Here is a 26,447-nt window from a genome sequence, read left to right as displayed (position 1 = left end):
TTCTTGTCTTTCTCTGTTCACATGTATTTTCTGCTGATCATTCTTTTTTTTATATGTGTTGGTACTTTATCCAATGTTGCTTTTGTCCCGCACGACAAGTAATTGCCCCCTCTTTTCACTCCTCTACCTGTTTCTCTTCGTCTGTTGTTTTCCATCTTGGGGAATGTGTTATTCTTCCTTGGACATCACCAACAAGGGCATACTGATGCGCACCAACGAACAGTCTCCTCCCCAATTCGGTGGTAGTTTCTCTTGAGCTTTCATGCATGTGCTTAATAGTAGTCCATAAGCAGTGATGTTCCTGCTCTCATCTCCCTACTTCTCTCAACCTTCTTGCATCCAGCATGATTGTCCACTTCTTTTCACTGTTGTGCTGGTAACATAAGGCTGGTACCTTCACAGTATACATCCTTCTTCATTCTCCACCCAAGTGACCATCTTCGCTCTTTTGTCGGACTCCGTTAGGCACTTATCATATTTTTGTCTTTTTTTTCTTCTTCTCTCTTTTGTTTTTTCTTTCTTCTTTTATTATTTATTTTTTTTTTCTTTTTTTTTCTCTTACAGCTTGCTCACTGGTGCATTTGCTCGTTGCTTCTTCTCTCTCTGGTCACTTTCCACATACATTTGTTCTTCAATTAGCTGCTTTATGTAATCATCTTCCATAGGGTATTACCTCCCTTTTTTCTCATCAATCTCAATGTTGCTATCTTCACTTGCAATCTTCTTCACACCTTGGGATACATGGGCGTTGTGCTCTGCTGTAGTAATTTCTGTTGTAATCAATTCTCTCATGGCATATGTTAAAGAGCAGCCAGAACAACTCTCTCCAGTGGTGTCCCTACCAATTAAGTTCATGTGTGCATGTTGCTTGTTACTACTGCTATGTATGTTATGTGTAGGTTTTACTCCCTTTGTGTGTGCCCTTACCTCTCCTTACTTTTGCAGCAGCTTTTCCTCACCCACTGACGCGGTAAGTCTTCCTGCTTAGGTTAGGGAATGTTAGCAGGGGATACAGCGGTAATGCTCACTATTACATATAATTTTCAAATGGCCATCCCCCATTTTTTTGTTCATCATTAATAGTCCCATCGTGAAGGTAAAAGTTCTTATTTGCTTGCCCATAACCACTTACGCTGCTGGGTCCTTGCAGCTGATGAGATGATAAAGTTGCCTGCCTGGAAATCGCAAGAAAGGCGTTAATAGGTTAGTACTTGTTAGTAACCTCAAGCTCTGCGAACTAAACAATCACTAAGGGCAAAAATGAAACCTCCCCCTTTACATTTCGTGTTTTCAAAATATCTGAGTATGGGTAGGGACAATCTTGGGCTGTTTATTCAATGGAAGCAAGGAAATATAGTTCAAGGAAACATGCTCTAAGGGGTCTGTGGTTCCTGATAGGGTGGGCAATTGAGTGGGGAATGCTTCACAATGGTTTAATGAGTAGGCTCAGGGTTACTAATGGAAGATAACATTAAGGAAATGTCCTACACAATTCTAACAGCATACATACGCAACAACCTGCATGTGCGGGGAAAAGAGAAGGAACAAAACAATGTTACAGCTGTAGGTGCACAAAATGTAATATGAAACTCAATTAAACTTTGGACAGGGGTGTGTTGGTCCCTATTCTAGTTGCTAGTGTGCGTTGGACCATAGGATGGCCATGTTTCCTTAACTCGGGAGTGTTTGTGCTGTTTTGCAGTTCATGAAAATCTTTTGCGTTGGCCCTGTTGATCTTTGCTCCCTCGTTGTCAGGGTGGCCACTACTTTGTAGGGCTTGATGCATTACACATCTAACAAAGTCTGTCAGAAGTGCAAAATGTCCCACTGTAGTCCCTATCCATTGGAATGTTTAGTTCTTTGTTGTCTTCAGGCCTGCCCTGGGTCCTTTGTATCTGGCGAGAAATGAAAAAGAAGCGCTTGAGACCTGAGAATTGACATATTCTTTAATTTCGTGACCTAACCTCTCTGCGCTAATCTTGCACTATTCAGTGTCCTAGTGGGCGGAGCCAATGGTACATGTATGGACCATCCTGTCACCACCTGGTGGCGTTCAATGGCGGTCTGACCGTAAATTGTTATACAATTCGAAATTTACCTGGAAAATGGGTAGACAACCACTATCCTGTAGCTGTATCCTTAACGCATCTGGATCATCTGCACTTAATTTAGGTGAATATAGTCATGATACCCTTGGATCATATATACATAATTCAGGTGGTGGTTGACAAATGGGCCTTTGAGTCTTGTATTTACTGTACTTTACTATAAGCTATTTATAGTGCGCACCCGGGGGGGCATTAGGCACTGACAAGCTAAACAGGGAAGCATCAGGGTGGTAAATTTGTCATATAGGGTGGCTGTGTTTCTAAATTAAGTGGACCATGTTACTTAGTTAAAATAATCGCAGGGTTTTTAAATCTATTTTTCTATGGCTCCTCTCTCAACTTCTCAGGGCGTGTCTCGCAGTGAACTGCAGGCACTTTAAGCTGGTGCTAATGAAATTCGCTACCAATTATTCGCTACCTGCCCCTCCCCCCTCTTTGTATTTATTTATTTATTTATTTATTTACTTCCTCTTTTCATTCAAACCCAACCGTCACAATTTACTCCCATGCTCTCTATCCCACCCCATGTCCACTTTTTAAACCCTACCTACTCTGTTAATTACTCATTTAGTCTAGTATTTTATTACTCCACTACTTGAATTACTGTTATATTTAAACAATATATTTCTCCCCCCATTATCTGCTCTCAAATTTTAATACAACCATTATTCTCCAGTTCGTGCAGCAATTACCTCTTTCCCTATGTGTGTTGGCTAATGCATTTGTGACAGTGCTGTGTTCAAAAGCGCTGGTGGCATTTCTACTTGCACTGTGTTATTTTGTTGCCAAATTGAGTCTGTTGGGAACATGGATCATCCACCCTTTACCTCTATTTCTCTCCTCCCATGGTGAACTGTCAATGAAATGTACGCCTCCCCCCTCAAGTGCACCTTCCTTCACCTTGTGTGTCTCATTTTAATTGCTGTGTTATTCGTGTATGCATGAGCCCTGTCTACACGCTGAAAGATGTGTGCTCAGAATGTAGCTAAATGTACTCTCTTGTTATGCGCTATCTCTATGCACCCCCCTCTGTACCGTGCACCCCCACTATTCTTAAACAATCTTCCTTACTTTCAACATGTGTATGCCTGGTGTTTAACACGGTATGGATTTCTCTGTTAATAAGGTGGTCATAACCACATCGCTCATGATGTCACAATTGTCTCTTCCCTAATGCATGGCCTAGTCACCCCACTGTCACCCAGAAAAGAAAATATTTAGATACCTATCACCACCCCTATGCAATTGTCCTCTGCATTATTGACTGTGCGTGAGTGTGTGTGTCGGCGTGCATCTCGCCCTTCTCTGTCGGGGAGGTGGAGCATGAGCGTGTGTGGCAAACTGAGACAAATCAAGTTTGTCTTGGGCTGTCCTATTAAGGGTATAATGTCAATCTATATCCTTTGAAAGGTTTGTTCCCCATCAAGAAGACCCCTCCCAGTCATATAACCGGTACCGTTGCTATTGTGTCAGTGTTCTGTATGGGTGCTGGCTGCTGTCAGTGCCCCTGGGTTGTGATGCTTGTGAGTCCTGGGGTAGTGGTGCTGTCATTTGTTGTGTCTGTACATGTAGTGGTGACAGTGCCCACGTTGGTGCTTGTGGTGTCTGCTGAAATGATCCCGTCCTGCCCAATGTATCCTCCCCACATGGGTGGTACATATTGTGGTGGTTGTTGATACTGCTATTGCGATGCTTGTGCATGTGTGTTGAGGCTGTTTTTAACTGCCCGGCCCATTGCATACTTTAATAATTTATTTTGTGCTGACTTGTCCTCATCTGCCTTTCTCTGCCTCTGCGGTTTTTAAATATTTTTTTTTTATCCGTCTCCTCTTGCCACAATCTACAATGCACACAGTCAACGTCTAGCGCGCTATACCTCCTGCCTCCCTTCCATACCCCATGCATGCTGCATCACCCCCTAACGATCCTCTATCATGTTTGGTTGTGCTGTCTCGTTCAGTCCTTTTCTCCTCCTCCCATCACTTCATTTCTTATTCCAGTGCAACCCACTCACTGGCTACTTTTATCGCCCGTTCATCCTCCTGCTTTTCTACCCATTCCCTTGCCATCTACCTCTTCTCCATGCTTTTTTCCCATATTCTCCCTCTCATCCTTCCTCCTCCAATCCCTTTCTTCCCTTTCCAGTTCCCCCTCTTTGTTGCTATTGTTACTCCTTGCAGCTCCCCTGTTATCTTTGCTTTAAATTTAATTCCTCTGTACCTGTGCCTTCAAATCTCCTTTCATGCACCACAGCCCTCCCTTGGTCGCTCCCGTGCTGCTAGTGGGTTGTTCTGCACCTTCCTGTTTGTTCTTTTTAGTGTATTGTGTTTGTGTGTGTGTGGTGTTTAAATGTCCTTCGGCTGTTTTCAGTTCTCTCATGGAATTCATTCGTTGCTTACCATCTGTGTCATCAACTATTACACTCCCAGAGGTGCAGAAGGGTGAGTCCCCTTTTCCCTCTGCTTGTGCTGGTTCAGCGTCTGCTGACGCCTCGCCACTTCCCCTCCCTTTGTGCACACCGTTCATCTGTAGCCAGGTGCTTTTTCCCCAGCTTCTTTCCTGTGTAAGTGCTATGCATGTGTGTCATTAGTGATTGCTGCACGCTTCTGGAGAAGCTGCCTATGGGCAGCCATGGTCTTATTTATTTACCTTCAGTACTTTTGAATCTTTGCACACTATGCTTAACTAACTTATTTCGGCATGGAAGCTGTGTGCTACACAACAGGTGAAGGGGAGTCATTTCTCTACTGTGTGATACATTTTACCTCACCTCAATTTGAAAATTTCGATAGCCCGCTGTTCAGGGAGCAAAAGTTAGAAGATAATTGAACATTTTTCATTTTCTGTGAGCCTTCTTGGCTCCGCACCTTAGCCAGTGCACTCCACATGCAGCCCATCTTCACCAAACCATTGCCTTCTCCGGCACACCCCACAATCAGACACCGCCTCTGGGTCACCTCTTCTTCAAATCCAAAACCACCACCTCCTCACCATCAAAACTCAGTATCCTATGTATCAATGTAAAGGTGACGTCACCAAACTAAAAACACAATACAAATGAACAGGCAAATGTGCATACACAGAACAATAACCCATTGCTTCCAACCCCACAAATATCCCAAAATAAAACCCCACAATCCCCACAGCTGTCTTCCTGTTTCAACTGGAACAAGGTAAACCACAGTAAAACTCTTGTAATTGGACTGCGCACGCTGCGTTGCCTCGCGTGTGACACGCCCCTCACCAGGGGACCTTAACCAGCCAACTATCTTCCGCATTCGGGAACAATCTAGCTACCTCCTGCGGGGAAACATCATCCACTCACTGAACTGAAACGCTCAATTAGCAGGGAACCTCATCTACTCATTGATCTACAATGTCAATTCATAGGAAATCCACACCCCCGTACATGAAATCGCCATCCAGACCAACCAGCTCGGCACTCTGTCCTATACGTGGGGAGTCACCACCCCACCCAATATGCTCATAAACACAGAAGGGAGCACAGCCACCACTCCAGTCCCAACTACAATTCACGTGCCGATCACCAATGCGCTGAATTTTTGCGACAGTGTACAATCTCCCACCACCCAATTTACAATGCCTCCCCCCAGTTTCTACCCAAACAAAATAACTTAACATTTCTGCAACATACTGATCAACAATGCATCATAATACTTCCCCATTTTGCTGGTTCACTTACATTTCCTATGCTGCACTGGCACTTGCTCTGCTACTGGACACCCCCTCAAAGCGCTTCACCGGACCCCTTCTTCTGCAGAGATCTCACCTGCCCTCAAGCAGGGTATTTCCAAGTGGTCCCCGATGCCTTTAGCCGGTTACGCATTTTCTGGTGGTCTTCAGGTGTAGGCGAGGGTCCCACAGCTTCCTTGAGTCGGCGGTAGGGAGTGCAGTTCAATGCAGGGCAGGCAGGCAGTGCCCATTCCTCCATCTCTTACAATGGCCAATGAGCCTCACAGAGGGCACCAACTTGTTGGGGAGAAACTGGACCCCCACCAGGGCTGTGGGGGGCCAGCAGGTATGGTCGACCACAACACCTCCCATTTGGCCCACAGGAATGCAACAGAGACTCAAGCAGGCAGCGTTTATTCCTGGGCAGCAAAAAAGAAAAAACAAAAACGCAGAGCTTCGTGCACATCGAAAGTCCAGGCGCCGTCTCCCCCAGGGCTGGCTCTCAAGCCAGCTTTGTAATCACACTGCAGGCTGACCTCACAGAATTGGATCAGCTCCCAGAAACCTATCTCCTTCTGCTATTGGCTGCTGAGTAATAGATTCCCTATGTAGCCCTTATAGAGAGCCTGATAATTGGACATTAGAGTTGTGCGTTAGTGGGTTGGTTTAGCTGTGCCACCCACCATTACCTAACTCTGAAAATGTTGCAGTATGAATCTGTTCCCATCAGTTTTTAGCTCAAACAGGTTTTTTCGCCCCTGGGCTCTGTGTTCATTGGCCAGAGCTGAGCCATTCTTGTTACAATTATGTTTCAAATGGTGTGCGAGTCTTGCGAAAATGTCCTTCGTTCCCATAGAAAGAAAAGGAAAAAAAAACAACACACTGTGCTCTGTATGCTCTGCCGTGGCTTTACTCGTATTTGTTGAGAATTAAAAAAGGTTGTCTGCAATCTTATCTCACTCTGTGACCTTAGTTGCTCCTGGGATTGCGAGAAGTATTGATGAAGTCAGCACGGCTGGTGTTCAGTGAGGCAAAATGCACTTGGCTGTGATTTTCCTGAAACATGGCTTCACACTGTGCAATTAGTTCATGTTAATTACTATAGGCATCTGCAGCCTTTAAACAGGGGTTATTGTGTTTTGCAGATTATGGTATTGCTGCATTAATTCTAATGTAGCATGGAAGGTGCAATGTTGGTGGAGTGGGTGTCTTTCAGCATGTTTGTCACCCATGGGTGCGCTGGAGCCTGGTTCAAATGATAAGTGCGCTCCTTGTTCTTCCTGCTGCTCTTCTGTATATGCGCCTGGGGTGAGGGGGCAGGAGTTTGATCTCGATTTTCCCTCTTCACTATGTTTGTGCTTTCATACCTTATGACATGGGGAATTGTAAGATATTCATAGCTATATAAGTAGCAGTCCAGAAAGCTCACTGCCTGACGCACCTTGAACTCTGTCATATGAGAGGTCAGTTCCAGCGTCGAACAGCATCCTTGGTATGGGTGACATAAGACAGCTTCAGAAGATGATGATTATGTGCAAGGTTTGAAGACAATAGAGAGAAATCACGTGATAAGATATGAACAGCCTGGAATGAATGGAGCAGGAATCAGCTGGGAAATAAACAAACAACTAAGTTGTCAAGGAAGGACACTGAAGAAATAGGAAGATGCAAGGAGAGAGGTCATCTGCAAATTAGGGTAACAGTGCTTTCTCCAGATGGATGGGAGCAAGGCCTGATTGTGTGTAGGGCACCAGCACTTATAGGATACAATGAGCCAGTTATAGATACTGCAGAGAATGAATGCAAGCATCAGTGGCTGAAGATTGCAAAGTTGCTGACATGGGTTGATGATAAAGGAGCACTGTTGCAGATAGTACCTCTAGCGAATGAATCCTTGTGCTTCAGAAACAACAGCACAAGGAAGGTTGGAATGAATCAGCAGTGCGGTCGAATTTCCGATGTACCAGGCATGAAGGATGGAACAGTAGTTATAATGGATCACTACTGGGCCTGTGGATCCAGAGCATATATGAAATTGCCCACAGACTGGGGAGGGCTGTGTTCTATAGTGATTGATCATGTTCCAGCATTGGTGATTCCAAAGAGTGACCTGAACATTGGAGAGTTTCCAAAAGAAGATGCTCATCTAAGGAAGAGGAAACCACTTGAATTTCTCAATCGATCAAAGAGGGAGAACTACTTTTCAGTTAAATCGACAGAAGCCTTTGATTCTATTCCATATGAACACAGGTTATTCAGTAACACTTTGACAGTGTTCACGACAATCTTCATGCCAAGGATCAAGACTATGGCGAATGCAAAGTGGTTGCAAATCACTTGTTGGGAGCTCCTGCAGACGATCAACACTACTATAAAGGATTTCAACGCTATCAAAGAAAAGTTGAGAGCATAAGACTATATTCTGGACATGATTACAGCCATGGATGGAGATGTTTGTGCCAAAATCAGAGAATCATGTTGCACATTCATGCCTTCGCTTGATGACGAGAATAGGACCTTGACAGAGGCCAGAACGTTGCTAACAAGCTTGCACATCAAGATGGAAGATGAAGTAGAAGATATTGCGGATGGCAGCTGTTCTCATCGATCTTCTCATGGGTTTCAAAATGAATGGCGAATATCTTCAAGTTCCATCCTGAGCACTATTGTTGGTGATCATGTTTGGACTCTGTGTAATCAGAATAATAATCAAACAGTACAAGAAGACGGCAAAGAAAGCAGTAGGAATGAAGATCATTATCGATGTCGAGTCAGGGTTAGGACCCAAAGAGTTGACAGATGAAGACATCAGAAAGTATATAGAAGCAAGTATTCTAGCACCTGAGGGAATGAAGTTCCTGTATCCAAGAAACCACCAGAAGTTTGTGGCAAGATGGATCTACTGCAGCCCAAATGGCAAATGTCACATGAACTGCAGTGTGGATGAGCATGTAAAAATCAGCAGGATCTCTGAAAAGAGTAATGAAGATATGGACTCTGAAGAAGCAATTTTTTAGAAAAGGATGTCTAGATGTGGAAACTGGTGAGAGAGTGGTTGATGAAACAAGAAGAGAGGGGAATATAGAGGAGGAGCAAACTGCCTCTACCGGTAGTCCTGCCTATATTGTGCCTATATGTTGGAAGCCGGAAATTGTGACATGCACAATGCCAATAAGGGTCCCTATACCGCAAAGAATCTTCGAAACAAGGTATCCATTGAGAAAGCCCTATATGATGTACACACAGAGAAATGACAGCCTCTTAAAAGAGGTTCCGGAAGAAGTGTGAAGATGAATGAAAGAGAAGACTGCTGATGTCATATGAAGCAGAAATGATGCACCCAGAAAAGATGCCAATGAAGAAGGTGAAAAAACCATATTGAATCTGATGGTGAAGTGAAGAATTGAGCAACATTTCATGTGCAGAATGAAGATTGCATGTGCAGAGAGCACTGAAGAAAATGCAAGCCATTTTATAATTGTACAGATGCTGAAATGCAAGTAGACTAAGTAATAATGAAGGCTGGCTATATGTAGTGAATAGACTGCAGGCGGTGGCGCCAATATATATATCTATGTATAGAATCTGGATATTCCACGTCATGTTTTAGCAAACTAGGACCCCATGAACAGAAGGGCTGAAAGTGTGGCGCAGTAGAAGAAAACAGATGACAATGAGGGAAGATTTGAGAAAGCTCTCATGGCCCGATGTCAAGGGTTGGGGCAGCCAAGAAAATGATTATCTATTCTAGAAGATACAATGAACATGAGAAGCGAGGCAAGCTCCTGTTGAGGTGTAATGGAAAAACACTAGAACTGTCATGTTTTCTTCATTTAATAGTTTTAAATATGAAAGACGGTCTCCTGTCACATGGTCGAGATGAAAATAGACTTTGGGAAAGCTACACCGAGACTTGAAGGTAAAACCATGCTCACACTCCCTTCTATTCTCAGGTGCAGTCATACTTTGTAAGGCCAGATTCAAAGACAATTCAAATGGCAGACAGCAGGTGTGATGATGAATGATGGGCTAATTGGGTGGGGAGGCATGGTCAAGTCCACCCACAAGGACCTGGCTTTCCAGTTTGCGTGCTGTTAGCGAGTGGACTATTCCAGAAGGGTACAAGCATGCCAACCAATCAAAGAGGGCCACATAGCAAAGAGCCCTATAGTTTGAGACGCAATCAAATGTTGTGTATTTTATGACACTGAAGATGACTTGCACTAGGAGTGGGCAGAGCTGTCCACCTGACCTTAGAGACTCAATCACAATTCCCCCATAGAAAGTATACCTAGATGTTCCGTGTAGACCAACCAAAATCCAACTTAGGTTTTCTTATTTTGCCACGTAGTATGATGTCAATGATGATAAGTTTTTATATATAACTGTGTTTTTTCATGAAAATTGTTGAGAGGCTTGAGAGAACGTCCATTGATGTCCGTTGTACTCCCTGTTTTAGATAATTGTTAATAAAACAGCTAAAGATTTGCCAACTTCCTGAGTCGGTCTAATTATTGGTGTAAGAGTAAAATCGGCATCCCCATCCATCCTATATGGCGCTACCTTGCTTAAAGGGCCTATGGGTTCACAATATTCTCCAACTATGTTCACCCTTCCATGTGCACCACAATCAATCATACGGCTGGTACAGTGTTCATGCATCAAAGCATGGTGTGCTGTACATTGCAAATGTTGAGTTCAGTCTCTATGTTGCACAGAACTGTGTAGTTGTGGTGGCGATAAAGAGCACTGCGATAATGATTTTGTAGATGACAAAAAGGAACTCTGGGACTCAGAAGTTGACCTGTAAAACCTTAATGCCTCTCTTCAAATGTAATTTTCATAAATAATATATTTCAATGATAAAGATGCACATTATTTCAAACTTTCTAATGCAGTGAGCATACAGTCGAAGGTTTGTGATGAAGTAGCAATAATTTATGAGGTTATATCTCAGAAAAGGTAAAAGATATCAAAAACTCCCTTATATTAAAGTTTTTCTTCCTTTGATCATGTGTAACCAAAAAAACGCTTTACACATTTTTCATAGAACCACGCTAACACCAGTTACGGCTCAAAAACAAAATTAGTATCTGTAATGGTGTCCATCTTGGATTAATTATGTCACACAGGCCCTCTGCCACCAATTCAGACAAAATACCTGGGAGTACATGATGATATGTTTCATTATCACGAATCCCCAGTATGCATACTCAAAAGACCACTGACAAGGTTATAGTAACAGATGCCGCTCATCTACCAGCAGGTATCTGCATGTCCAGTGTCACCACACAACCATTCTCAAAATGTTGTAAGTGGGTCTGGATGTCTGTGATGTAACGGTCACCACCCACAAACAAAACACATGAAAAGTGGAATGTAGTCGACAATAGAGAACCAGCAGCACTCATCAACATAGCAGCAACTGCTAGATTGTTACGTGTGCCTGCTTTCCTATGTGTGATCCATGCAGACTAGTTATTTTTGGTAATTGTCACATTCCACAACCAGCATGGGTACACAGGACACAACACTCTGATCATGGTTCTCTATTAAGGCACAAGCGAAGCAAAGTATTTGACACTCAAAACGCCTGTGCTGTGCCAATCTTCTGCCTCACTTCTGTCCCCGGAGTCAGTTGCTTGCTTAGAACCCAACAAGCTGCACGTGCAGTATCTCGAAATGAGTCTTAGGGTAAATGGCTCCTCACTGATCATTTTCAGGGTCAGTGGTTCTGCAGCACGGGGTCTGGCATGGATTCACATGCTCATGAATAGTAGTCTCTGCAGGCTTTCTTGAAATACACCAAGTCACTTAAATAAGAAGTGAAATAAAAATAAAAAAAAGACATAGGGCCTCATTACGAGTAGGGTGGAAAGGGATACCGGGCACCGGTAAGGAGACCGGTGCCGGTAATCCCTTAGCGCCCTGCTACGAGTTCCCTTAGCGGGTCCCTCCTTTAAAGCCTGGTCTGACCAGGCGTTAGCGACGGGACCCGTTAAGGAAAATCAGAGCCAATAACGGTACCGCATTTTGTGGTACCGTTATTAGCGCCTTCCCCATTCACATTGAGCCCTATGGGGGCTCAAATGGGAATGGGAAATGTCTTTTTCAATGGGGACTTACCGGTCTGGCAAAGGTCGGACTAAACCGGTAAGTCCCAATTGAACGAGACCGGTGCCGGACACGTTATTGTTGGCAGTCATGGCACAAATAGCACCATGACTACCACAATCTCGTAATGAGGGCCATACACATGTATGTGTTGTATTGTTCAGAGTTTTATGTAACATGAACCTCACTGTGAAGCAATGGAGTGCTGTACAACTGGGGCATTCAGTGATTGGGTACAATATAGGGGCACAATTCGGAACGATAATTAAATAATAATGTTCCATTTCCCTGCTTCCCTCGCCCCTCGTTCTCGGACAACTTCCTTGCGAATGTGTTGATTTGCTTCAATTCTGTTTAAATCCACAGCATAGAGATATCATTTGCAACTGCTGGTGAATTATTCACAGATTAAGAGTGGCAAAAATCAAGAGCGTCAGAATCCCGCTCGCCCTATATTTGTTTCTTTAACGCAGCAGAAACTTGCCATGAATGTGAAACCCATGAGGGATGCTGCGGGATCACACAATGAAAGATGAAAGAGCATTTCAAAGAAACGATCAAATATCTCCTGCAGCACTTGGATTTCAGCAGAAGTGGAGCACGCCAAGCTATATCTGGTGCCATGGCCATTAGCGATTGATTTTGATCAAAAGCCTGGGGAATAGAGTTACAGTAACATGAAAGCAGGCGAAGATATGATCAGAAGTCACTGGTCCGCAGATATTCTTAGAAAGGCCACGTGCTGATGTGCCATAAGGCTGCTCTGCTATGGTTTTGATCCTATCTCTGCTCTACGGCATCACCGGAAACGAGATTTAGATCAAACCAGCGTGTGTTGTCTTCTTGATTGTTATTGTGAAATATGTTTGTATCACTTATACCATATACATTACCCCTCTTTGGGTGAGAGTCGTGGTTGCATTAAGGACACAGAGGCTAGGATTGTTCATTTCCTCTTTAATGCTACTGGGACATCAACACTATTTTACACACAACAAAAAGAAACGAAATCACAATGCACGATGCCATAGTACTGTATCAGCTACAGAAATCCACTGTACCATATCAGCATCCTTCTTTTGGAAAGCAAGCGCCAAAGAAGTGGAACCTTGCCATAGGATGTCATAGACATCCAAGTAGGAGACAAGATGACAACAGAAAGGGCCTCAGTCCCTAGGGCTGAAGAAGGACAGCAACTGTGGTGCAAGGCTGGGACAGTAACTCTTGGATAATCCATGCCATAATGGAACCAATATTGGGAGAATGTATAGCATAAAAAAGAGGAAAACTAAGAAAGTTCAAAGTCTTGCAACCACTAAAGACACAACTATTTGTATAGGGTAAGAGTAGAAGCACTTCATCATTGACTCTGATGCCCAATCTTCTACCTTCATAAGATCTGACCGGCTGTCCTGGGCAGCAAAAGCATCTGAGACGCCTAGAGAACTGCACCCCAAAAATGAAGGATATCAATTTCTGCTTCTTGGAGGATGTTTTATAGCCCACAACTAGACAGTATCCTTCTATGCCCAAACACCCGAGCCAGCCCAACTCACCTTCCAACTCACCTGCCCTTCTACTATTGCGACACTTCCGGTTGAACTTTCCCGCCTCTGTTCCGAACAATGGCACCTTTGTATCGTGTATGATTATCTTCTCTATTTCGAGATCCTTAAAGCAGTCATGTTATGTTCTCCTTCTGAGTTGATGGCCTCTGCCTGATGACTTTCAGTTTCCACCTTCTCAGGATTTGGGAATCGAACCACCACCTCCTGATGCGTTTCCGCTGGGGAATAATGTTCCATTGTGACAACCGGCTTTTATTTTGTGCTGATTCACCATCTATGTCTGCACAATCTAGTGGCTATAAACATTTCATTTTACATAATACAGCAGACATCTTTTTTGTGCTTCATTAACTGCACAATTCTTGATGCAACATCTATGTTTCATGCAAGATTTCTAATAAAGCGAAAGAAGCACATGTCAGGGATCAAACAAATGAGAGGTGAGCTGGAGGGTACAGTTTTAATTACCACGGATTCTTGTCAGTGACATCACTGTTTACAACACCCGTGCCAAGATAAGAGAGAATGCCATGAGACACACAGAAGTGGTAAAGTAAGGTTGTTCAGACACCTCATAATTTACAGCTCACAAAACATCCCTGGAGTGCTACCTCATCAAACACCTCAAGCCTATGCGGAACTTACTTAATCCATTCCTTTGAAAATTTCTAAAATTCTACCTACACCTCTAACGTTCATATTTCTGTAGCTGGCCAGAAAACCGTGAACTGTCTTGCCCCTGTATGGAATGTAAAATGCACTTCCGTCTCTGGCGAGGTTACCAATTCCACACATGTATGTATTCCCCTAAACAACCTTCTCCCTACCAAATTATATCCTGCACCTTCTCCTTCCCAACACACTCTATTCACTACCAACATTATCTGTCCTCCATCCAATGTATTTAAACATTGCAACTGCAGGGCTGCAAAGGTCATAATGCCATAATTGCCAATTTGATTATATACTAGACCACACATCTGGGACATCCAGGGCAGAGATAAGGTATCGAGAGGCACCATTGGGTGGCTTGACTTGCCAGACATCATGATGGTCACCCATTCCGAGTTGCATTCCACCCACGGACCAAGCAGTTTCCTGCTTGCCAGTGCCCACAATCATTAAACCAGAACTTGCATGGTGAAAAAACGCTCCTTAAATTCACACTATAAGCCGCTGTATGCTGTACTTCTAGACATTTCTCCATGGTACTCTGCAGTCATTTTCCTACAGCCTTGGACATCTTTCATGTAAGATGTCTTCCATGATGGGCAACAGTTGCCAGTTCTTGCAGTTCTTCACAAGCCATGTACCACTCCGCTCATCAAGCTCCGGAGGGCTTCTCGTGAGCGTGCTCATAATTCTAGTCCCCCTTGTGCATTTTGGATAATGAGTGGTAGCCTGAAGAGCAGATAAGAAATGAAAAATCCTACACCACATTCTGCAAACAGCTTAAAACCCTCCTGTTAAACTAATCTGTCTCCTCTCCTTTACAAATTTCACGGTAGGCAATGTATTGAATGTACTTACCTGCTGTAATGTACTCCTGCACCAAGCAATGAATTGAATGTACCTACATGATGTAACATTTTCCTGTAACAAGTGAGCGTACTGTAATAAGTGCGACGATGCCCATGGGCAGATGTGCGCTATATAAATTCAAATAAATAAATAAATAAGGGAACAGTAATAACACTGTTGCAACCGTTGCATTGAAAAGCAAATACCTGTATCCAGTCGTGTCCAATTTCAACACTATTTCACCACATCTTCTGACTATATACCTGCATGTATTTCATAAACTCCTCTCTATCCATCTCTGGAGAAGGAATATGCTGACACTGGGCATCTGTTGAATTGGAACACTGTCATTTCTCAATTCTAAGCTAGTTATTAGATAACACTCTAAATATATTGGCCATTCCCTGCTTCACCCCAAAATAGCACTGAGATCCTCGAAACTCACAATACACTGGCACCACCACCTGATACAGAGCTGTGGGCAGGCTCACTGTGTCTGATATAAAAATGATAATACCACCAAGTTCTTGCTGGGCTTTCACAATCATGGTTCTGGGCCATTGCTCTTACCAGTAGATGAGTTTGGAAATTACCTTGTTTCAGACAGGACAGAGTACCAATAATCAATCAAATCTGAGATTTGAGAAGGGAAGGTTATTTACCAACTGACATTTCAGTGGTATCAGGTCTATTAGTCGTAGTATGGAACACTCTAAGGGTGTAGTGCTACTGTGAGCTCTTCCAACTCAGCATTCAAAGCTTTGAGGTAATCCTCATCACTCATCCAAATTGGAATAGCCTCAAATAGGTAGGGGATAACCCAAATCGCGCATTCAGCTGGCATGGTATAATCCCTAACCAAAGATCCACCCAAAATTCCAAGAAACCATTCAAACCACAGGTCTAACCGTGCCAGTGTTCTACATAGCGTTTCTTATACCATGGCCAGGCCCTGAAATCGGAAGATGTTACTTTGTTAGTTAAATCTTTCACTGTCTAGTATAGTTTGCACAGCATTATTAGGTAGCGTTTTCATGGGTGGAGATACAGATAGTGGCATAGTTTGTCAATAAAGGACCTCATAAGGACTGAGCCCAGTCTCCCTGTTTGGGGTACTTATCATACTAAGAAAAAAGAGTGGAGGGCCTCTGGCCACTTCAATTCTCTCTCTCTTTCTCTCTCTCTCCCTCTCTCTCTCTCCTGACAAAGTTTAGCTAACTTGTTTTTTAAGAAAACATATCATCTCTCTAACACTCCTGCTGACTGGTAAAAACTGGCTTTCCTGCAGGGGTAAGCCTCCACCCAACCAGAAAACACGTCCACAACTACAAACAAATACTGCCGCTGTTATACTCCTCTTTCGAATGCCTCGTCTGCAGGCTCCCTCTCTCTCCTAGCCATTCCCTTACTGTGGCTACTATCTACTGGCCACCTGATCAGATATCCTCCTTCCTCTCTGAGTGGGTGGACCTCTCCTCTTCCCTCCTGGTCTCAACCACTCAAATCCTCCTTCTTGGAGACTTCAACATCCACCTGGATGCTTGCTGTCCTTCCTCTGGACTCTTTCACAACCTTTCCGACTCTCTCTCACTCTCTAGTCTCCCCTCTGGCCCAGCTCACTCTGCAGGGCATACTCTGGATGCTCTGATCTCCTCAGACCTTCCTCTTTCTATCCCTGTCACTACTCCTCTCTCCTGGAGTGATCACTTTCTCCTCTCCTCCCACTTCACCCTCTCTTCCTCCCAGGCCAAGCCAACCCCATGAAGCGCGTGTCAGTTGAGGATTTCACTGCCACTTTCTTACTGCCCCATCCCCCTTTGGCAGACTCACACCCTGACACTGTCCTCTCCATGCCCCATTCTGCTATATCTGATACTCTTGATGTTCTTTCCCCCATCATGAGGATCTGCCTGAAGCCCAAAGCCAAGTGCAACTCCTGGTACGACTCAGATCTCATCAGCCTTAAACGCAAGTGCAGGGTGGCTGAGAGGAAATGGCATGCTTCATGTACATCCTTTAACAAACTGGCCTGCTGCATGCTCTAAAGGCAATACCGGCTCTCTGTCTGCACCAAGAAGAGAGCTCACAACCAAGCCTGTGTCTCTGCAGCATCTAATAACTCGGCTGAACTCTTTAAAATCTGCAAGGAACTGGCCAATCCTGCCGTGGTCTGCACCTCTCTTGTACCTTCCCAGGCCCTCTGCATGTCACTGGCTTCTCATTTTATCTCTAAAACTCAGGACATTATGTCCTCTCTCTCCTCCTCTCCCCTTCCTCCCTCTACTCCCTGCTCTTTCTCTGGCCCTTCTTCGGCCACCCCCCCTTCTCCTTCTCTGCCTTCCCCCTGTTCTCCCCAGATGAGGTTTCTAGACAAGTCTGATCTATGTAAGTCTCGTCAAAACAGGTTCTTCCCTGTTCCTCCAAATCCATCAAGGACCACATTGACTCCCTGGCTCCTGCTCTGGCCAACTTCTGCAACCACTCCTTCACCACTGGAGTCTTCCCTTCCCCTCTGAAGCACTCCCTTGTGCACCCCCTTCTTAAGAAACCCTCTGCCGACCGTTCCTGCCCGTCTTACTATCGCCCAATCTCCATTGTTCCTTTCCTCTGCAAACTATGAGAAAAGCTGCCCATCTTCCAGCTCAATCTTCACACTGAATCTGTTGGTTGTATTCATGATCATCATTCTGGCGTCAGAGCGGCCATAAGCACGGAAACTCCTCTCCTGAACTTCCGTGAAGACCTGCTCTCCAACCTTGAACCCAAGAACCCCTGTGTCCTCATCTTACTTGATCTCTCTTCTGCCTTTGACACAGTCAACCATGCCATCCTGCTCAACTGTCTCTGCGATAAACTGGGGATCACCGATCAGGCCCTAGCATGGCTGACTTCTTTCCTCTCTGATCGACCCTCCCAGGTTCAACTTGGGTCCTTCCTCTACTCTATCTCTATCTCTACCTGTGGTGTTCCCCAGGGGTCTAACCTCTCTCCATGGCTGTTCAACCAATACCTGGCACTTCTTGCCCACTGCATTGCCGCGCTCGGCCCCAACTTCCAGTGCTATGCGGATGAGATTCAGCTCATTTTCAGGCTACCCTCAGCCACATCCTTTCCCTCTCTCATCTGTGATTGTCTGTCCGCCATCTAGGAGTGGTGTGCCGCCAGTGATCTCTGCCTTAAAGCCAGTAAGACTGAGATTCTCCTCATCGGCAACACCCACTCCCTCCTTTCCTGTCACTCTCTGCCCGGTCTCTCATGGCCCTCTTCCTGCTCCCACCGGTGAGGCCATAAACCTCAGGGTCACCTTTGACTCCACACTCTCCTTCTCTCCTCATATCTTTGACATCTCTAAGAAGTCACACTACCAGCTACACCTTCCCAAAAGTATTCTTCCTTTCCTCTCCTTCCCCCAGACTCTCACTGTCTCCATAGCTATGGTTCTCTCTAGGTTGGACTATTGCAACAGCCTCTTCCTAAATCTGCCTGCTTCTACTCTCTGCTCTCTGCAACTCATCCAGAACTGGACTGCGAGACTTGTCCTTGGCCTCAAGCCCAGGGAACATACCTCTCCAGGACTGAAATCTCTACACTAGCTCCCAGTGGCTGCGAGGTTTAAGTACAAAACCCTCTGCATTGTCCACTAGGCCTTCTGAGGCTTGGGGTCTCAATACCTTCAACTCTCTCTTCCTAAATACCTTCCTTCTTGAGCTCTTCGCTCATCCGCCTCCAACTCCGTCAGGGTCAGTCGCCTCTCCAAGCAACGAGTTGGAGGAAGATCTCTATCTTCAGCTCGGCCTTCCCTCAGGAACAGCCTCCCTGCCTCCCTGAAACTTGGGGAGAACCATCCCCGGTTCCAGAAGCACCTCAAAACCTTTATCTTTGCTTCTGCCTTTTCTCTTCCTCTCCCCTGCTGACATTCTGGCTGAAACTGCACTGGTTACCTGGTCCCCCTCTGATATCGGGCCCAGGTCCCCTCCCCAGCCAGTTGCACACCTGCACTGCCTTCCTGGCAACCCCTGCACTTGGGGACTGTTTTCTGTATCCCTACAGTCCCATTACCAGTACCTGACTCCTGATGCCTGCTCTTACCCATGCACTTGCCACCTTCTAGCCTTACATTTACTTATTGATATTTATTCTATCATGCCATGTACTTACTGCACTGTCCTGAGCCCCTTACCCCCGCACTTTCCCCCATTCCCCCTTCCCATGCACTTGCGCCATCTGAATGACACCTGGCCTAGTAGGATCTTTGTCTGTCTTCCCTCTTTTCTCCACCCTTGCCTCTTCGCGCCTTGAAGCACTTGTGTATAGGCGCGTTATAAATGCCATATCATATCATATCATATCATATCATACCAGAGTAACTGTAGGAAATCTATCTGCAGTCCCACAAATGGCCCATATGGGGGATCATCTGCATCAGATCTGATCGGCACAGATTTTCCCACATTCTTCTGTAACCAAAAACCCACATCTCTGACAAAACTCCTCCGCCATAGTCACAGAGATGGATACAGACCAAGAGCAACTCACCGGCATTGTAACTCTGTCCCTCCCCACATTAGCCAGTCCATGAGATACCCTGACAAGGGCTGACACTAATATTTTTAGAGCCGCTCATCGACTTTGCTAACTCTCCACAGTGAGTCCTCATGTAACCAGCAGCCCCTTGTAATCTAATTATCCTTTTTACTTTAGAGGGATGTTTCCCTGCATATAAACTAGGTCCTTCATTGGTCCATTGGTCCTCCATTGGTCTAGATGGGGTTCCCTCCGGAGCAGATTTAACAGGCAGAATATAAGCATAAACCTCTTCCGAGGTGACAGCCAACTTAGCTGTTCTATCAGCAAACTCATCACTAGTAATGGGATCATCCAGGGACTGGTGTACTGCACATTTGATAATCGCAATCAGTTCAAGCGACATTAATGCATCTAACAAGGCTATAACATATTGACTATTTTTTATGGGCATTTTGGTTGAGGTCATGATGCCTCTCTGCTTTCAGAGTTGTCCAAAGTTGTATGCAACAGCAATCACATAATGCAAGACTGTGTAAATATGAACTGATTGTTGAGCCGCCAGCCAACAGGCCCTGGTGATAGCCTCCAGCTCAGCTTCCTTTGCTGATGTCACTTGGGGGACTTTTTGACTTTCCACCACCTCCCCTGGGGCACAGACTGCATACTCCACAATCATCTGCCCACTTTGGTCTCTAAAACTGGATCGGTCAACAAAATACTCAAGGTCTGAATTTGTCAGTGACATATCAGAAAGATCTGCCCTGGGCATCACCAGGCAATCAGTGACAGACATAAAATCATGAGGGGTAGAGTCATGTGGCAACAGGAAGGTTAGGTTTGAGACATAGCATTAGTGTAAAGTAATGTTTTATGAATTTAGTAGAACTAACTCATATTTGCTTGCTCGAGATACAGACATATGCTGGGCCTTTGTTTTCAGCAATAAGGACACCAAAGCATGTAGGACAGCCAATTTGAGGGTAGAAACTAATTCTATATTTTTGCTCTGTTCCACTCATTACGCAGGAGCAGCCAGTGTTCGCAAACAGTGCGGCATCCCAACTCCTCGCCAAAGTACAATCGTTTGGTAGTTAGGTGTAGTTCTGAGTCAAGGCCAACAAATATATAGTCATAAGAAGGTATATACAAAAGTGTTTACTAATGGTTATTCCTAAAGGATCAGTGTCAGCATTCTAATACAATCCTAGATTGTGCACATTTCTATTTGAACCTTTCTGTTAGAGACACCAATAACCTGATTGTGGCACATGCTAATGTTTCACCCTACTGCAGGCCTTTGTCAGGCCTACTTAGTGTGAATCATCAACATTAGAAATGCAAAAAACATAACAACCTGTACAGAGTCACAGGTGATTTTTGGTTAGTAATATTGTGCAGTACAATGCCTGAGTTTATACCAAATGTTATCTTTAGTGTCCAGTATGCGGTTGGTACTCTATGTTAGGGTGTTTAGTATTCTTGATTAATTAAAGGTAGCCTTTGCAAAGCTATATACACCATCCATTGCATGCATATGTATTCCAATATTATTAGCTGCTAGTATGTACAGTTTGCATTATTCACATCAGAAGACTGTTAAATATATGCATTGGGGCAATTGCCCATTTGATTTTTATCCCTGTGTGTGAGAGAGCAGATAACGAGGGAGGACAAGAATGAAGAGGAAGGTTAGGGGGCTCTAGTTGAATAATTTAGCTTTAAAATAGCAGTGATAGTAAGGCGCAGACCAGCAATTAACCCATTAGCCTCAAAATGATGTAGTGAGGATCTCCCAAGTGATTGGTCCCAGTATATATAATTTGATGTCAAATTTGTTTGAATGTTAAATGTGGCATCATTGCAGGTGAAACATTATTTCCCAGTTTGTAGCTGCATAAGGGTTACCTCAGTGTGGGTGGGAACTCATGGTGTCTACGAGTGAGAGGTTACTTGCTTCAGAGAGGTGTCACATTATCTTGATGTTACGCTGCCACAAATCTAGTAAACACCCATGCTTTTAAAATATGATCACTAGACAACCTCAGAGCCTATAAAATATTACCACTAGACAACCTCATAGCCATAACCTGTTTCGGAGAGGTGTCACTATCCCAGTGATGACTAAGTTAGTGGCAGAAAAACAACATAATAAAATGGTCAGGAGCTGTGCATTCAATTAACTAGGGACTGTGGTGAAACCATAGGTCAAATTACCTGGATAACGTGAAACGAGATCCAAACGATAGTTTAAACAATAGGACAGTTGCCCATGATCTTCACAGTGAATCGTTATGGTGCTCCTGTTGGGAGAGAAACATCTTTTAAGGGGCTGGCCGTTAAAGGCCACTAGTGATACTCAGGATGGAAGGTTGGGGGGTTACCTAGGATTCTAATTTCAGTTAACTAGTGATAACTAAGTTAGTGGCAGCAAGATAATGTGATAAATGCTGTTTGAGCCGAATGGGTGCTGCAGGTAATTAGCTAGGGGATGCAATGACACCCTAGGTATCATTCTGGTACTCCTTTTGGGCGATTAACATAGTTTAGGGAGCAATTAGATTAGGGCCAATACTTACACTCAACAGAGAAGGCTGTGAGGTTGTCTAGTGATCATATTTTTAAAAACATTGGTGTTTTCTAGGTTTGTTGGAGCATAACATCAAGATAATGTGACACAGTGCTGTTTGAGCCAGAATGGTGGTGCAGCAAACAACTGGGGGCTGTGGTAATAACCCGGTAACAGTACCTAGATAGCACATGGAGAGATCCTGGATAATGGGGCAGTTGTCCATGAACTTTCGTGTGATTGCTTAAGGTCTCCTTTGTGGAGAGTAAGCTAGTTAGGGGGCTGGCAATACTAGCCAAAGGTTACAGTCAGGAGGGAAGCTTGTGGGTTGCCTGGTGCCCTCTTACCTGGTTAGGATATGTCAGCTTCAGGAACTGGTTTCTGGATGCCGGTGCTCCACTGCGTTTGGTGAGCACTGCCATCTTGGAGTCGGCATAATATGCAGTGACATGATGACATCACACATTAATGGCATGATGATATCATCAGTGTCATCTTCATTGCCGTGATCGTGGTAAAACTTAAAGGATTAAACATTTTTTAAGTAGCCTCTGGGGCCGGGGATGGAGCCTGTGTTATGTCTCCCTATTAACTGGATGTCGGGGTGGATGTGTGTCCATGAGTAGTTGGGATCCTAACTTGGCGTGATAACAACCAGCATAAATACGGCAGTAGCTGTAGGTGCTGGAAATAGACCTGCTAGTCAAATTATGCAGTGGATATGGTTGGGCAATCCAAGATTGTAAAATGAGAGGAAGCTGAATATGGAGAGTAATCTGAAGGTCTGTGAAAGCAGTGCTTGTGCACTGGGAGCGTGGGCTAGGTGGGTGTTACTGTGATAGTACTGTGGGGTTTCCCATGAGCTAATATGTTCCAGAGGTGAGTGGAATTGAATGTTATTACTTGAGTTGGTTGCCCAGTTAATATCTAATCCAAGTGGGTCCCAGGGCTGTGGTGTTATCTTGCATTGGTGAGCACAGTACTTACCGATAAAGTTGCTCTGCAGACACAGACATGTGACAATTATTCTATAAATAATTACCATATATGCAGAAAAGTGTGTTGTTTCTTGGTTGTTTTGTTGCCAGTGGCGTTAGTCTCCATTTTCTGCAGTTGTACTGATGTATATGCTATTTTTATCTGTTGTAAACTGCCTCAGTGCATAGACTTTACTTGAAATAGTATTATTGCCATGAATGTATACAGGTCAGATTGTGTTAAAAAAACATTACGTGCATTCTTATATGAAATTGTGTATCTCATTATATCCTCATTGAGTCCTTCCTTGATGGTTCTGAGGTTAAAGATGATCTTGACTTCCTCTTGGTGGACTAGTCTTTCTTGATCTTCAAGTCTTGGGTCCAGTTTAATGTTCTGGATCCCAAAGAATGTAACATAATCTTTTTCCTCTGATTGGTGTTCCTTGAACCAATGTTCAGCCAGAGGTGTTTTTCGTTCAGTTGTGGTTAGGCTATACAGATGTTCTCCTATTCTTGTTCTGAGTTCACGTATGGTGCTCCGTACATACAGTTTATTGCAGATGCATACATACAATGATGTAAATTACATTCATCATCTTACATTTAATGAACTCATGTATTTTAATAACCTTATCATAATTAGTGGTATGTGAGTGAATGTTGTTCGGAGCATAGCAACACATATTACAATTGGAACATTTGTAGAATCCAGTTATCAGTTTTTCCTCTTACAAGGCTAGTTTGTGCCAACTGTTTTCTAATAGCCCTGATGCTGGGGCTGATCATCATTCCCAGGGAGGGTGAATTAGCATATATGAAACTGGGTCTCACAGTGATATTTTTTTTTAGAATGGGATTCAACATTAGTATATGCCCCTTTTTCTGGTAAATCTTCCTAATGATATGGATATCATTGGAGTACTGGGTTATCAGTCTGCCTGAGTTTGCCTTACGCTCATTAGTCCTGCCTCTCGTTTTCAACAGTTCCATTCTGTCTCTGGATGTGACCTTTGTTCTGAATTTACTGATAGTACTAATCGTGTATCGTCTGTCTTGGAACCTATTCTCTATGCGTTCACATGCAGCAAGGTACTTTATTTCACTGCTGCAGTTTCTCCTTGTTCTTGCAAATTTGCTGATAGGGATATTGTCTATAGTGCTTCTGAGAAGCACTCCAATGATAACCATATCATTAGGAAGATCTCATTTTTACCACTTTGCATTTTTAGCCAACCCCACTTATTTAAAAAATAACCCTGGTTATCTCTCACATCGAACAACAACATGTATGCAAAAGCCTCTCTGTTGCAAAGCACCATGGGAGATATAGCTATAATTTTGAGATATGGTTGTTAAATATTTTAACAACTAATGGATGGAATAACCCCAGAACTATCCTGGAAAAGAGTAAAAGGGTCAACGCTTTGTGTCCAAGTTGATTTGTTTGCAAAATATCAGCCAAATCCATCATGCGAGTGAAAAGTAATTAGGAATACAATGTTTGGGTTTCCTATAGAACTTGATACTCCACTTTATAATATTATAACAAGGCATAGTTAAGGTTAAGATAAAGTCTCTATTGTGTTTCAGAAAATAAATGTTCTCAGTAACTTTCAAACCCTGCATGAGAAAATTGTGCATATTAATATTTCAAGGCAGCCACCTATGCATGCACAATTTCAGAATTGTACATTAACGGATTCATCATTTAAAATGTTTTTTACTTTGCTCTCATTCTGAATAGTTTTTAACATGAGGTTTTCCCATTAAAATGCTCCTAGATTTCATCAGGAACTGCTGTACTGAAAACACATTTTGAAAATCGACTTGGACAATTTTGAGATATTAACATTTTAAATGTATCTATATATGATGCATGTCAATGTTTTAAACAAACTGTACACAGTGCGTATGCGTTTTACAGTTCATACATTACGCAATTAACATCTCTTGAAAACTCACATCGAAGGCAAGTCTAATCTGACTTTGTTGTCAGTTTAAAGGTGATGCAATAAATGTACAGTTTTCATACAAACTGTACACGGAGCATATGACTTTTACAGTTTGTACATTACACAATTAACATCTCCTAAAAACGTACATCAAATTCAAATCTCAGCTGATTTTGATGTCAGTTTTAATGTAATGGAATAAATGTACACGTTTCAAACTCTGCATTGGAAATCATTCTGAATCCCAGAACTTTGAAATCAGAGTGTCCAGGGTCCTCTTTTCAGACCATTTATCGAATGTTTGCTTTTCCGCAAAATAATTTACATCTAACCAGCAAAAGATATTCCTATCGACTTGCATTATTATTAGAAGTCAACTATTACAATGATTGCATTCAATATCCTAAACCTCAAATAGAGAGTCAATCAGGGGCAATAACAATCCATCACTACAGCAGAATGAGCATGAAACCTTATAGTTCACCTTTTATCATTCCTTGGTTGTAATTCAATTTAGAACCCTCTCATCAAATCATGCAAGTGCAGTGACAGTCTTAATGACAATACTTTCTTGAAACATAAGCATCACAATGACTATAATCATGGTGGATCATGGTGTTCCTCTGACATAATTATTACGCTATCTAAAAATAAGAAAACATATCTAAACCACATACATCAAAATTAGACATTTTGTTGAACTAATTTTAGCCTTAGAACTGTCATTACATCAGTGAGGTATTATCACATTTAGAGTAGCCCAGTAACTTAAAATAGAATCTTGCTTTTGAGCGGTATTATAACTTTACTCATTCAAAAATGGCACCAGCTTTAGTACTAATAACTTCTAAATTCTAGCACAGTCCTACTTTGAATTATTTAGTATTTTGACTTGATAACTTCATTCATGTTCTCAAATAAGAAAACACGGGACGCTAGATCCATTAAAAGGACCCCAGTAACTTTCATATTAAAGGCAAAGGAATCAAAAGTGTTAGTATTGTAGTGTCTAAACTAACCACTCTATATGCTGCATATAACTCAAATTAGTTCTTTGCATCCTCAGCAGGACCTGTTCATTACTCAATAAAGAATCCTGACATTGAGAATACTTGTCAGTATACTAATTCCAAGATGGCACTAGTTTCAGGAGTTGAATTGTGTTAAACCCTAGTGCAGTGCCATTTTGATTTTGAATGTAATTTTACAGAAGGACGGCATCCATTTTTCGGAAAACCTAACACAAAGCAGTATTTCTGGAAGGAGAACCCTTGAATCTCTCATTTCATTGGTAAGGGAGTCAAAATGACTGTCATTGCAGTGTTTGAATTTAACTAAACTGCATACCCATAAGAAATAATCACAATAGTTCTTCGTATCACTAGGGGAAACCTGGTCACATACTTTGGTGCCAAACA

Source organism: Ambystoma mexicanum, chromosome 6p (assembly GCF_040938575.1).
Source record: "Ambystoma mexicanum isolate Mex_15411 chromosome 6p, UKY_AmexF1_1, whole genome shotgun sequence".
In the NCBI taxonomy this organism is placed as follows: domain Eukaryota; kingdom Metazoa; phylum Chordata; class Amphibia; order Caudata; family Ambystomatidae; genus Ambystoma; species Ambystoma mexicanum.
The sequence above is the reverse complement of the archived record's forward strand: the minus strand, read 5'-3'. Positions refer to the sequence as shown.